The sequence below is a fragment of the Saccopteryx leptura genome, chromosome 5, assembly GCF_036850995.1.
Source record: "Saccopteryx leptura isolate mSacLep1 chromosome 5, mSacLep1_pri_phased_curated, whole genome shotgun sequence".
Taxonomy (NCBI): domain Eukaryota; kingdom Metazoa; phylum Chordata; class Mammalia; order Chiroptera; family Emballonuridae; genus Saccopteryx; species Saccopteryx leptura.
The window spans coordinates 118,345,924-118,361,290 of record NC_089507.1 but is presented as its reverse complement, the minus strand read 5'-3'; the positions used below and the strand labels follow the sequence as shown (position 1 = coordinate 118,361,290).

The 15,367-nt window shown below is 43.1% G+C and overlaps 1 protein-coding gene across 14 annotated transcripts in view; it reads left to right on the top strand.

The window, feature by feature from the left end:
• ZNF438 (zinc finger protein 438) overlaps window positions 1-15,367 on the top strand; it is a 239,376-nt gene that overhangs the window by 218,933 nt on the left and 5,076 nt on the right. The window lies entirely within an intron of this gene.

Sequence of the window (15,367 nt, the reverse complement as noted above, 5' to 3'; positions counted from 1 at the left end):
CTCGTTCATTCACCTTTGAGAAAGTGTCTGCCCAATACCCAAGTCTGACTATGTTCTTTCAACATGTCTGCCAGATGCTTTTTCACACAGAAGTGGTGTTCGGTGAGAAAAACCAGGGTCAGTCTCATGACTCAGGCAGTGACAGTCACATGGCAGGGCCCACCAGGTGCCCTGCCAGCCAACTGTCACTACGCTCAGAATTTTAGGCAGGCATGTCCAGACCAGGTGTATTATAATTTTATGCCACCTTTTGTTGTTCTACTGAGAGAATGTGTTGGTAAAGAACATGGCTGCTTGGACAGTGTTCATTCAGGCCAGAGGGCCAGAGCAGTATGACCCAGTTCTGCCTTTTGCCTCATCAGGGCCGCCTACAGGGTCAGCATAGTAGAAAAGGCAAAGAACATTATTAGTTTGAAAAAGGAGCATTTGGACTCTGCACAGGATTTGCAAACCACACTTCAAGAAATGATGACCCAGCAGTCCTCTTGTTAAAGGGGACACAAAGGACAGTCAGGGTTCTCGTCTTGCTCTGGCTTCTAGGAGAAGCACCTCGGCCATCTTTCTTTCTTATGTGTGATGTGGTTTGTCCCGTTTCCCCTGACGACCATCCTAAAAGAAAAATTCCCAGATCCAAACCATAGGCCACAATACTGATGTTTTATCAAGTTTGCTGAGCAGGCAGGAACTGCCGCACGAGGAATTTAGAATTGCTTTCAGCATTTTCAGACTTTTTCACTCAGTCCTAATATTCTTCAGTGACCTCAGTTTTAAAAGCAGGTAGTATGGGATTAGAAAATATCTAGGAAATTTATATTATTTCTAAAATTATAAGATATTTTAGTAATCATTCTTTTCATTTTAAGAAACTATACTGCTCACATAAGTTAGGGGGTATTTCAAAATGAATATGAAGCTATAAAATATCCCCTAATTTTTGTGAGCAGTGTACTTTGTCAATACTTAAAAGGGTCATTACATTTATAATAATAATAAATTACATTTATAAAACAATAAATATAATTATTTATAAATATTTATAATATATAATTTATAATTATAATTATTTATAATAATATATTATTTATAAATAATAAAATAATATAAAATGTGTAACTGTTCCTTTAAAACAGTTCCATTTTGGTGTTGGTTGATTGGTTCACCGAAAGCTCTGTAAGGGAAGCCACCGGTTAAGAAGCCTGGCTTGTCAGGCCCTGGCATCGTGAAGGGACCCGCTCTGTAAATGTATTAACTAGCTCTCTAGCAACTGTGCTGTCCTTTCCTGTTGGAAAAAGCAAACTCCCTCGCTCCCTGACAGTCACATTCTCTGATTGGAAAAGGTTAGTCCAAACATTCTTTATTTTATCAACATAGAGAGGGGTTATGTGGCGCTCACCAGCTGCTGAAGGAGACTGGCATAGACAGGTAGATTGTGGAACTCCTCTGTAAGTTCAGTGCATTGGAGTGGAAGGAGAACAGCTTTGATGTGCCAGACAGACCTGGATTCAGATTCAGCTCTCACTTATCAGCTTGTGCCCTTGCAAGAAGTATTCAGTCTCTGCATCTATGGACTGAGGGTGTTACTAGCAGGAGCTGGTAGAGGTTAAGGTTAAGCATGCAGTCTGACTCCTAAGGGCAGGGCGTTTTCATACCTGATAATAGAATTCAGGGGTCTGGGGTTAAGGGGAGAATGGAAGTTGAATAGAGGCAGGGACCATGTATACAACCTCCCATAGCTTTGCTCATGAAGAGAAGAGACAGGAAAGTAGCTTGGAGAGGAGACAGAGTCCAAGGACTCTTCATTGTTGTCTTGGTTTTTATTTTTTGTGTGTGCTAAGCAGAAACAAAGGAAAAAGCAGGACAGTACTGTTGAAAGTTAATAGCTGATCCATTTAGTGACTAACACACTGTGTGACTGCTATGGACCAGATACCGGTCTAGGGACTGAGGTCCTTGCAGTGAGCAAAACAGGCCCCACTTCCTGGGCACTTCCATTCCAGTGGCAGGAATCAGATTCGCACAAGCTCATTGTAAAGCTGAGCACCACAGAGCATAGTTCAAGCAGAGGAAGAAAACAGTGAGTGACTGCATGGGGCTGAACGGCTGCTTTTAGGTGGAATCATAGGGAAGGCCCCTCATCTGTGGGGCTGGCCAATAGTGGGGACCCCTGAGGCAGCATGAGGGGCCTGAGGAGCAGTGTGGAGTGCAGAACAGGGTTGGAAACCCTCCATTTTCTTATTCTAAGATGCACGTTTTTTCAAATTTTCATGTTTCAGGACTTGAGGTGGATGAGTTGTATATTTAGAGAGAGAGAGTGCTTCTCCCTTTTTTCTCTCCACCCCAGAAAAGGTAGATTTATTTGTGTTGTATGATTAAAGAAGAAGTTTTAGAAGCAGAAAGAAGGGATGGGGAATGAGCTTCTGCTTGATGCCCTCTCTTTTCTCCACAAGGTCTTAGACCCTTCCGGCTGCTCTGCCAAAGGACCGGAGACGGACCAGCTTACAAATAACAACTGTGTTTCTCAAAGTTCTGGAGGCTGAAGTCCAAGAGCAGGGTGCCAGCATGGTTGGGCTCTGGGGAGAGCCTCTTGTGGGTCACAGACTACTGTCTTCTCGCTCTGCCCTCACATGGCAGAAAGAGGGCAAGAGAGTTCTCTGGAGTCCTTTCTGTGAGGACACGAATCCTATTCACTAGGGCTCCATCCTCGTGACCCAGTTACCTCCTAATGCCATTTCACTGGGAGGTTAGGATTCAATATATGAATTGGGGGTGGGGCATAAACTTTCAGGTCATTGCAAGGTTAATGCCCAAAATCACTGGCAAGAGAGAAGAGAGTTGCTGGGAAGGTGGAGGGGTAGTGCCTCAGAAGAGCTGCAGGAGAGACCTGCCGTCCGCCCCACTGACAAGCTGAAGGGAGTGTGTGGGGATGAGAAACAGATGGTGGGGCGCGTCTGCAGTGTGAGACTGGAAACCTTAAGTGTGCAGTGCTGTCCGGTGTCCTCCGTGTTTGGACTTCTGCCAATGAGGCAGCAGGTAGTGGGCATGGGGAGAGCATGGGCCAGCCAGGGGCAGGTGCTTCCAGGAGACAGCGGTGGGTGAGCCCACGCGTGCTTGCTGGGGCTGTTGGTGGATGATCAGCCCTGGAGCCTGCCCTGGTTGGACCAGGGGCCCCTACCCGAGTGCACACCCTCAAACATGCAGAGCCTCGAGGACAAGAGAATGCAGGGAAAGTGGAGTTAACGCTGTCAGAGTCCTAACCTGTAGGTGAGAGTAAGCATTTCCTTAAACCAGGTTTTGTAGTTGCCATCCAAAGGACAAAGATGTTGGAGAAGCCGGGCAGGATTCGAAAGAAAAAAATTGCTAAGTAGCGCCACAGCTTTTAAACTCTCTGTTTGGAGCAGCTCACGCCAGCATCTCATGGCATTAGCAGCGCCTCGGATCCGTGTGTGCCGGTCGCTCCCACGCAGCCAGCGCGCCCCGCCCCCAGCACCTCGGATCCGTGTGTGCCGATCGCTCCCACGCAGCCAGCGCGCCCCGCCCCCAGCACCTCGGATCCGTGTGTGCTGGTCGCTCCCACGCAGCCAGCGCGCCCCGCTCTCAGGGGCAGCGCGCAAATCCAGTCATCTTGGCACCAGTCGCTGGGCTTCTCTCGCTTTTTCTTTACTTTCTTCAGAGTCTCAGTATTGCAGGTGGTTTTTCCATGTTAAGGTAAGGCGTGCCCTGATTAAAGATATGAGTAATGGTAAAAAATAATAATAATAAAAAATAAATTAAAAAAAACAAACCTTGCCAAGCAGAAGTTTCAGGGAATAATTACAGACATAAAGGAATAAAGGGTCCTGGGCATCGGTACTTACAAATCATGAACTATTTGAAATAAAAGCTGAAGCATAGAAAAACTTGCAACAAAAAAGAAGCTATAAATCACTGTGAGTTGAAGATAACTCAGAAGTGAAGATAAAACATCTGTAGAACTAGACTGTACAGCCCAGGAACAATTATTTGACTTTTTAAAGTGCAGTTTGCACCCTCCTTAAAAATGTCATTCTATACACATAAAGTAAAACTCTTGAAATTATAGTATAAAAATAAGTATCTTTTTGATTCTAGTGCCTTGCTTTAACTGTGCTGTTGTTAAAACACTGCGGCCTCTACCACTCTAGTTTCATAATCGTGGTGTGTCCACTGAAGGCAGGGACCCTCCAGCCTTCTGCACATGTCCTGGTTCAGTTAATCTGACTGCACATTCTGATGTCGGAACCTTGTCTTTCCGTTTATCCCACTAAGGAAAAGATTTTCTTCACCAACTGACATCTTGTCAGCCCTCCCAGGTACTTAATTGTTCCAACTGATATTGAAACGCTTGTAAGATTGTTGATGGAAGGTTTCTTGCCATGAGACCTTCGGGCAGCTACTGAAGCTCTCCAGCAGGACTGTGTCTGTGCTCACCAGTGATGCTCAGAAGCAGCTGACTCAGCGAACATTAGCCTGGACCGGTGAGCACAGGCATTTGTTATGGGTGGTAGTACACGAGATGAAGTCATTTGTGGCTCTTACCATGATGGAGTTCAGTTATCAAAGCCTTCTAAATCTCAGCTATGTGACTCAACTGAGTAGTAACAACTCTAGTAATAGTAACAAAAAATTAGTAGGATGGGGTTATGCTACTTAGTCATTCTTAGATTTGGGTAATGATACAAAATGACTGTTTTATAATAATGAATAAAACCTGTCCACATTACAATTTTTTTTTTGTCAAAAAGCTTTATCTTTCTAAATGTATTAAAAATAAAAATGTTTCATTTAGTTTTCAACTGTTTTTCATCATAAACATCTGAAGTCAAAGCAGTTCTTCCAAGAAATAAGGATTGCTAAAAGGAGGCTTAATTTAAATGAATGGGAAATTGGTTGAAATTGAGGATTATTAAAATGTATTGTTTATTAAAATGGGCAGACAACACAATCAACAGTTCAAATGCTATAGGCATGTTCACCTGAAACCTATGTGTTCTTATTGACCCATGTCACCCCATTAAATTTAATTTCTAAATTAAAAAAAAATAAATGCAGTCTCTGGCCTTCTGGAGATGTGATGAATCAGGGGAATAAAATAAAAAGAAAAACTAGAACATAAAATACAAAGGAACACTATACAACAAAACTTACAAAAATAAAATATGTTGCCTGACCTGTCATGACACAGGGGATAAAGCAGCAACCTGGATCAGTGAGGTCCCTGGTTCACACCCTGGGCTTGCCAGTCAGAGCACACACAGGAAGCAACTACTGTGAGTTGATGCTTCCCACTTCTCCTGATTCTTTCTTTCTTTCTTTCTCCCTCCTCTCTTTCTTAAAATCAATAAATAAAAAAATCTTTAAAAAAAAAGTAAATAAAATATGCCAAATGAAAGAAAAATAGATATAAAAATGTATAATAAACATGCATAAGAAAAACTGGAATGAGAAGGCATAAGATAAATATAAAGGAATGCGATAAAACAAAACTTATAAAGTTCGATTCCCGGCCAGGGCACACAGGAGAAGCACCCATCTGCTTCTCCACCCCTCCCCCTCTCCTTCCTCTCTGTCTCTTCCCCTCCCGCAGCCAAGGCTCCATTGGAGCAAAGATGGCCGGGGCACTGGGGATGGCTCCATGGCCTCTGCCTCAGGTGCTGGAGTGGCTCTGGTCGCAACAGAGCAAAGCCCCAGATGGGCAGAGCATGGCTCCCTGGTGGGCGTGCCAGGTGGATCCCTGTCGGGTGCACGCAGGAGTCTGTCTGACTGCCTCCCAGTTTCCAGCCTCAGAAAAATACAAGAAAAAACAAACCAAAAAAAAAAAAAAACCTTATAAAAATAAAATATACCAAATAATGAAAAAACTGATATAAAAATTTATGGTTAACATGAGTAAGAACAACTAGAATGAGAAATTGTAAAATAAAATACAAAGAAACATGATAAAACAAATAGCATAAAAATATACCAAATGAATAAAAAAGTAAATAAAATGTATTGTAAATATTAACACTTCAATTTTTTTTTCCATTTGGGACATTATGTATTATCTTAAACAATTTCTTAATGATTTCCTCTGAAAAATGCTGATATCTACAAATGTGCTTTCAAAATTCAGAATGCCCTGCCCTGGCCACATAGCTGAGGCAGTTAGAGTGTCATCCTGATGTGCAGATGTGGGCTCAGTCCCTGTCAGGGCACAGGTAGGGACAGGCAGAAACAGGTCAGTTTCTCCCCCTCTCCCTTTCCCTTTCCCTTTCTCTCTCTCCCCCTCTCCCGGTTTCTCTCTAAAACCAATCAATAAATAAAAACGCCAAAATTCAGAATCTCCTGCCCCTACCCTCCGTGAGAGCCCACATTTCACTCCTGAATTGGGAAACCTCATGGCCATTGTTCTCACAGACCTCCAGAGATGTGGCCGGTGTCCCCAGCTCAGACCCCCTCACAGGTCTGCTGAGCCCTGGGCTTACCCCACCCTGAACAGTCTCCCAGGAAAGTCTCCTCAACAGGTTTGAGAGCATCCACAATTAGCACCAATACTCAGTATCAACCACAATTAGCATCAATACTCAATATCAACAAAAGCAGGGAGGAGGAGTGTCCCCATAAAACAACTCTTTAACATGCACATATGTTAAGGCCTATTCACTACACTTGCCCATCTGATTAGCACTTTGTCAAAAGGTAGAAACTGGCGGTGAGAGCCTGTAGGAAAAGGCTCAGAGCTCTGGAAGATTGAGCTGCCACAGTGGGTAAAAAATGCTTTACAGATTTATTGGCAATATTACTGACAAGTAATTTCTTCCTTCTTTCCTTCATTTACCTCTCAAAAAAGAAACACCAGTTTAAGGATTCAGTACTGTTTCCACAGGATTAGCATTCAAGATTGGTGTTCTTTTTTCCCCATCAAAAATATGTCAGGGGCCTGACCAGGCGGTGGCACAGTGGATAGAGCGTCGGACTGGGATGTGGAGGACCCAGTTCGAGACCTCAAGGTCACCAGCTTGAGTGCAGGCTCATCTGGTTTGAGCAAGGTTGACCAGCTTGGACCCAAGGGCGCTGGCTCGAGCAAGAGGTTACTCGATCTGCTGAAGGCCCGCGGTCAAGGCACATATGAGAAAGCAATCAATGAACAACTATGGTGTCACAGCGAAAAACTAATGATTGATGCTTCTCATCTCTCTCCGTTCCTGTCTGTCTGTCCCTGTCTATCCCTCTTTCTGACTCTGTCTCTGTAAAAAAAAAAAAAAAAAGTCAGGAACTTCATACTCTTTGGCAAGAAGTGGAAAACTCATGTCTGCTGAGCACCTAACGTGTGGTGGGCACTACGCTGGCACCTTCATGGGGACTGTTTCCATTTAATCCTGATAACCCTTTGTAGCCAGAAACTATTAGCATGCCCCTTTCACAGTAGGGAACCCTTACGCTCAGGGCGTGACAAGGCACGAGACAGAACCAAGAGTTGAAACCACCTTTGTCTGAACCCCCAAACCCATGATCTTTTCCACTAGAGACGACGATAGTGGCCATGACCATGCGTAGTAGCTTAAAGAACGCATGTAGAGGTGGAGAGATCCCTTGAAGTTAAATGCTCCAAGGCTTGAGTTCCATTCAGCCTGTTAGTTAGCAGCTTAGAAATCTTTGTAAAATATACATATAACAGTAATTTCCCAACTCAGGTTATTGTGAGGGATGAGATGCTAATGAATGTAAAGTATTCTGCACAGTACCTGAGGTAAAACATTCCTTATCATCAGGTTAATGCTGAAGAAACAGTACTGATAAGTGCTAGGAAATAGAGAAGCACCCGTGTTCAGAAGATGAGAGTTCTTTCTCTTGCTAAGCATGGCTTTGAAGTCACCATTTGTTTGTTGAGGCAGCTCGCAAAGGCCAGCACTGAAGGGAAGGTGTCTGGGTATCACCTGTCACAGGTGTTGTTGTGGGAGGGAAGAAGGGAGTCGGGTAAGGGCAGGCTCTGCAGAGCAGGTCTGTGCCAGGAGAACAGGAGCATAGACAAAGCCAGGCTCCCATGCAAGAGAGCAACCGGGACTGTGTTTGTGTTCTTTGTACAGAGTCAGGTTTCCCGAAATCTGGCCCCAGATACAATGAGTAGGAGGTCTTAGAGCTGCAGATTTGTGGGACAGAAATGGTGTTTGGTGTCCCACGCCCTTAGTAACAAAAAAGCACTTGTGCCTGTGCCAGTGTGTTTCACAGCGCACCCTCCACGGTCCGGTGTGTCTCAAGGCGCGCCCTCCATGGTCCGGTGTGTCTCACGGCGCGCCCTCCACGGTCCGGTGTGTCTCACGGCGCGCCCTCCACGGTCCGGTGTGTCTCACGGCGCTCCCTCCACGGTCCGGTGTGTCTCACGGCGCTCCCTCCACGGTCCGGTGTGTCTCACGGCGCTCCCTCCACGGTCCGGTGTGTCTCACGGCGCACTCTCCACGGTCCGGTGTGTTTCACGGCGCACTCTCCACAGTCCGGTGTGTTTCACGGCGCACTCCACGGTCCGGTGTGTTTCACGGCGCACTCTCCACAGTCGGCACCCAGTAAGCCCCTGTGACTGCTGCTGCTGCAGGGTGGATGGGCCTCGGGGAGAGCGAGGCCATAGCTCAATGTGTTTATAGGCTTTTTCAACAAAATTAAGTCGAGGTCCTCTGTGTTATGAGGCATGTCTTTTATCTCAGACGTCTCCAGGGTTTTACCATATTTGTTTTAACCAAAGACCGTGCTGGAAAACAATTTGATCCCCAACTGGAATTTATTATTTGAAAGCCAAGTTGGAGGGGAAAAGGGATGCCAACAATAAAATTGAAAATAGGGTTTTTCACTTTAATAAAGTTAAAATCTAAACAACACCTAAATGTTTGGCTCTGTAAGTGGCTGAGACTTGGCAGTGCTCTCCTGCTCCTGCCTCTGTGGGGGCTGTTTCCAGGGCAGGGCCACGCCTCTCTTTCTGTCCCTGGCCCCACTCTGCGCAGTGCAGGCCTGTGGGCCCCAGTGCAAGGCATCATGGAGATGCGGCCACCCTGACAGAGGGACCAGCAGGACAGCTTGGCTCAGAAGCAGCCAAGGAAGCTTTGGTGCTGCCCGGGGGAGCAGGAAGTGAGCCGTTTGCAGCGGTCTGGAGAGGTGCCCGCCCCCAGCACGGGCTGTTGGTATTGTCTTCTGGGCTGTGGCGTGAGGCGTCTCAGGAGCTGGCTCGGGTGCCCTCATTCCTCCCTCTGCTGCCTCTAACATACAGCCTGTGTCCATCAGATCAAATTCTTTGGGGGAAATGGAGGAAAAGGAGGAAGACAGTGCACTTTTCCCAAACAAATATCTGCCAACCTAATTTGTCAGAATCCTGTGGATAGTAAGTGGTGAATTCAACTTTTAAAATGTGCTTTTACATTCAAATGATTATTGGTTTTTTCATGTATTCTCTCTAATAAGTGGACTTTCCGGAAGAATCACTTAAAGATAATTGATGTTTGGGGGTCTGACAAGCTGTTTTTATTTTAAAATTTCTTTTTCTTCCTGACTAAACATTCAGAGATAATATTATATTTTGGAGTTAATGAGGGCAATTTGTATAAAATTTCCCTCGTTTTGAAGGGAGCGGGAGGGAGGAAGGTCATGTTTCAGACTGGAGTGGGGTAGATCTAGGCGCTGTGAACTGTGGCACACCATTGAACTTCCTCAAGATTTGTTTTTCTTAATCCATAAAGGGGGACAGTAATATTTATTTGCAGGACTTATGTGCGGTTCCGTTAGAAGACCTGGCAGAGATTCTAGACTGTAGTGAGAACTCAATAGCTATTTCCCTTTAATCCATAGTTAGGTCAGTTTCTGTAAATGTCACTTTTCAAAATAGTTATTTTTAATGTGCTTAATATATTTTTAAAAATCAGCCCACATTTAAAATTCTAATATTAAGTATTCATGTTATATAGTTGTGCAAAATTAATTTTAATGAATGGGCCTTTTATGTTTTCAGTTAATAAAAGCCTGTGTCAAGAGCCTTGGAGTCCTGCGAGCCTCTTAAACTGTGTTATGAGTAATGTTGCAGGACTTCCAGGAATTATGAACATCCGTGGAAATTTCTGCCTTGTTATTCAGTTCACAGCTCTAGGAGATGTGTAATTTATTGAGTAGGTGGCTGGTAAGGGTATTTCGATCATCACCTGTGAAGGGCCCAGTAGTTGTGCAGCGGAGTAAACCACTCGTCCCTGTTGCAGAGAAAGGCTTCCTGCAGTCCTACAATCTCTGTGTTCTAGAGTTTTAAAAATCTAATGGCACTTTCAGACTTCTCTAAGAACTCCTATTCAAACTACTTTAAAGAGAGAAAAGATGAGCCTGTAGTTATAATGGCATAGCTGACCTTCACTGCACATCACCTTGCTTTGTCCCAAAGAACAAACATGTGAGGGACAGTCCTTGGGGCTCCAGCTGTCCTCAGAGGTAATGAGCTGGGCAGTTAGTACTGCCTGTCAGATTGTGAGCTTAGCTCCCTTCTCATTAGCAATTCTCATGATTAAGTAGGCAAAGAAAATAAAAAGCATGAGACATTGTATGTAAATTAGACATTAATTCATGCACACACTTACCCATCATAAATATCCTAAAACAGCGATTTTCAGCCTTTCTCATCTAAAGTCGCACATAAACTAATTACTAAAATTCCACAGCACATCAAAAATATAGTATATAATAAATATACGTTTTTTTTGCTGATCTGACAAAAAAAATATATAATTTTGATTCATTCCTACCAGACAGCTATTATTGTGTTAGGGTTTTTTTGGGGTGTTTGTTTGTTTTACAATCTAAGGGAAAAGAGGTTGGTGCCCCTGACCAAATAGTCAGGTGTTGTGTGTTTTAGAAATTCTTTCAGCACACCGGTTGGAAATCACTATCCTAAAAGATACCCTTTTAATAAACAGATTCAAATAGGGAAACTTTCATTTTCCTTTTATTCATTCAACAAACATGAGCGGCTCCTGTATCCAGGGGAAAATAAGCCCTGTTTCATCTTGACCTTGTATTTCCCCAAGCACCCCACCCCAAAAGCCACCATCATACTAGTTTCTTTCATTTCTTTTCAGAAATATCCTATGCATATAAAGGGGTATATTTCTGTGTATATCTCACTATCCTTTTAAAATCCAAGTGATAGCATACTATAAATCTCATGTCTTGGAGAGGAGTCCATATTAGTCCAATTCATTTTCTCTTAACTGCTGCATTGTATCACAGTGTATATGGTTGGATGATTAGGCTCTTGGTACTCTGTTGCTAGATGTTTAACTGATCCCTAGGGTTTTGTTTTATTTTTCTTCTATTTTTGTGGCTTTGCCCTCTTTCTCCTGCCTTGCTTTCTTCTAATGTATCAGTCTCATTTCCTGTCCCTTCCTCCTAATGATCTGGGAAATGAGACTCAACACATCTTCATGGAGACCCTCACCCTTGTGTGTACTTTGGATAGATCCAGGGAAACCTGAGTAAGTCAGATTTACCCAATAAGCCCATATCTTTTTACCCCACAATTTCTTGTGATTATCTTATGATAATTGATCATGAAGCCAAATGATAAACTTGTCCACACCACTATCCACTCCTTTGAACCGCAGGGAACTTGAAGATAACTAACTCTACCAGGCTGCACACCTGATGGATGCTAGGACTCCATAATAGCACGTTGCCCAGTCTGCTCACTGGTCAGTGTCCTCCCTTGCTAGGACCAGTAGTTATTCCAAAGGGTTTTCTTTGTCTTGGACCACAGTTGCCTCCTTTTCCATTGAATAAAATTGCTCATCCTGTGTAATTTTATTTCCACTATAATGTAGAAACTTTTGAAGATCATTCAAAGCACATGAACTTTAAATGTATCATAATTAGCTCACTGCCTTTGAAATGGCTTTGTAGAGTATATCTAATCCCATTTCTGGGAACTTTACCTGTCAAAAGGTTGCTTTCTTACACTTGGTTGTAGAAAATAGAAAGGCCCTGCCCAACCTTAGATCGTTAGAGACTTTGAGTTGATCTTGACCACTGGTTGTTGCCTCAGCTGCATCTCCTGTTCTGTGTTATTTCTGACCCTCTCTGTGTTGACATCGCCTTGATCTGCTGCCTCTGAGATTCCATTTTTCCACATCCAATGGATTCTGCTTTCTGCACTCTAATCCTCGTTTCCTTCTGTGTCCGACTGCTTTCTTTAATGCAGTTTCTTCTTCAGAACTTCCTTGCTGCTATGACTACTTTAGTTTGTGTTCCAGTGACATGGTTCACTGTCCTCTCACTTCTCCGATAGTCGGTTGGCCTCATTTTTCCCTTTTTCCCTTTATTTTAAAGGGTTTTATCATGGTGCTGACCCATTTCCTAATTCTGGCAGTGAATGACATTTAATTAGAAAAAAAAAGTGTTCCAGAGAATATCCTCTTTTCTCTATTTATTTTTTTAATTGTCAACATTTGGAAATGTTAAAGTTGGATTTTAAGTAATTTCTTTTTTATTTCTTAGAAAATATTCTAGGTTCAATCTGTAAATTCTTTATTTCAGCTATTAATTGCTTTATTACCACTTACAAATTCCACAAGTAACTATTACTGTTCTGCCACCTGCTCAACACTGTTCTAGGCCTGAGAACAAAGACCAGCTCCGTGGCGGACAGGAGCTCACTCAGTTGGGGAGGCAGGCCCATGGTATAGTCCACAGGATGGGCTGGCTGCCACCAGAACTGAACCAGGGTGGGTGGGTGGGTCGGAATGGAGATGCAGTTTAAACAAGGTGGTAAGAAAAAAAAATTTAAAAATAAAAAAAGGTGGTCAGCGAGGAGCTCGCCAGAAAGAGGCCACTTGAGCATGTCCTAAAGGAAATGTTGGAGCAAGTCCCAGGGATTTCTCTCGAAGAGCACGTGCAGAGACTGAGGCAGTCTGCAGGTGCACCAAGGCTGGAGGGAAGTGAATTAGAGACGTTCCCAGGAGCTGCCTGCAGGACGCCTCTTTGGCCATTGCAGGGGCTTTGGCTTCCGCTTTGAGAGAAGGGCCACTGGACAGTCCTGCGCAGTCAAGTGAGGTGGCACGGCTTATACTTTGATGTATACTGCTCACAAAAATTAGGGGATATTTTATCGCTTCATATTCATTTTGAAATATTCCCTAATTTTTGTGAGCAGTATGTTATTGTCACATTATTTCAAGAAGATTTATGACTAAGGACAAAGGAGCATTTCTTCCAGCTCTTCTTGCTATAAATATTTTGTACCCAATTAAAAATATGAACGAGACACAGATGAACCAGTATTTTTTCTTCTCTTCACTCCTCATGCCTGTGTGTAGATGCAAGGACTGTCATTGTTATTGTTAATGTAATTACTTAATAAGCCAGGTCTCTAGGGAACCAAAAGCTATCAATAATATTAAGCTTCTGCAAATCCTCACAATTCTAATTTAATATATTTATTTACAACTTAAGTGCTTCTGCCAAAAAGATGAAATGAAGCTTGAAATGAAAGGCATTTAACTTTAAAGGCTATAGAAGTAAAAATAAATAACATATAGGAAGAAGAAGCAAATGTTGCAGATCCATTTTGGTGACTGTTACCACATGATTGACTGATTGGTTTACTCATGAACTTTGTGGAAGCAAAGCTAAAAAGGAAAACAACAGATTACATAATTACCTTGTGTGAATTTTCAGGCCATTGCACTAGTGTTTTTCCTCCTTATTCTAATGCAAGCCTACCATGTAAAATGTCTTTAACATACTCTTTCTTCCCCAGTGATTATTTTCTAAAATAAGTTGGTCAGTATACATTTTTTCTTTCTACTATGCTACAGTTTGTTTATTTGGTGAGCGTCATTTTCACTGAAAAAAAAACTTTCTACTAAAATTGTTAGTTCAAGTAGCCAGAAACATTAAAATCAGGTTGATTTGCCTGACCAGGTGGTGGCGCAGTGGATAGAGCATTGACCTGGGACTCTAAAGACCCAGATTTGAAACCTTGAGGTTGCTGGCTTGAGCACCGGCTCACCAGCTTGAGCTCAGGGTCGCCAGTTTGAGCTTGAGCGTGGGATCATAGACATGACCCCATGGTCACTGACTTAAAGCCCAAGGTCTCTGGCTTGGGGTCACTGGCTCAGCTGGAGCCCCCCCTCCCCCGCCGTGGTCAGGGTCCGTATGAGAAAGCAATCAATGAATGGCTCAAGTGTTGCAATGAAGAATTGATGCTTCTCATCTCTCTCCCTTCCCATCTGTGTGTGTGTGTGTGTGTCTCTCTCTCTCTAGCACACGCACACATGTGCATGCGTGCGTGCTTAAAATTAAAAAAAAAAAAGGTTGATTTAAAAAAATTTTTGTCTTTTTCGTGAGATTTTAGCTACACAAGGCAGAAATTGTCTGTTCATCTTTGTATCCTTGGTATTCCCTAAACAAGTAATTCTGCAAGCCTTTGTTCATAACTGCAAAATCTAAAAAGCTCTGAAAACAGAAAATTTTATCAAAACCTGGGCACCAAAATACATTCAGAGGCAAAAACCTGAACTGAACAAGACTATTTTAAGTCTTCGTGTGTCCCATTTTTTGTGAATACTCGCTCATCCATTTTGCTACAGATGTGGTAATAGGTTTAATTAGGGGAGCGAGTGTTATATAATATTTGGTGTGTGCATCTTATTACTTTTTTTTTTTATTTGAAAGTCTACATTCTAAAGCAGATTGTGCCCCCAAAAGTTTTAGAAAAAGGGATTGTGGGCCTGTAATAGCCAATCCCTGGACTAGTGCAGGTACCCGGTGAGAATGAGTTGGAGTGAAGGTGGCCTGAAATGATACACTAGCAATGGAGCCCTCTCTGCAGCCACGCCTGCCGACCTTGAGGCCTCAGGACTGAAATGATGATTCGGTCCTTAGAAACGGCGTGTTGAGATGTTTGCCAGGTTGTTTTCTTAGACTAGTTGTAACTGTTCTTTGGTTATAACAGGTCCAGGAAGTCTGCAGTACTATTCTGTCCATTAAAATCATTCCTATTCATGTCCCAGGAGGTGCTTTGTGTATGATTTTGTGTATTTTTATGTTGTTTCTGTATCTTTACCTATCACTTTGTATCTTGTTTTTCTTCAGCATTTTTTAAGGTATCACATCAGCTTTTTCAATACTGGTGATTTAATTGCAAAAGCACACATAAACAGTTTGGAAGGTGTGAGAAGAAATTCACAAGTCACATGGGGAGTGGCAACAAAGCTCGCATTCACCCTGGAATCCATCCATTGCGCAAAACACCTTGCTTCCCAGGGGGTCGATGGTGTGTCCTGAAACTGAGTGAAAAATGATTTGATCCAAGAAACATTTGTTTCATACTGAAGATACAGGGAGAAATATC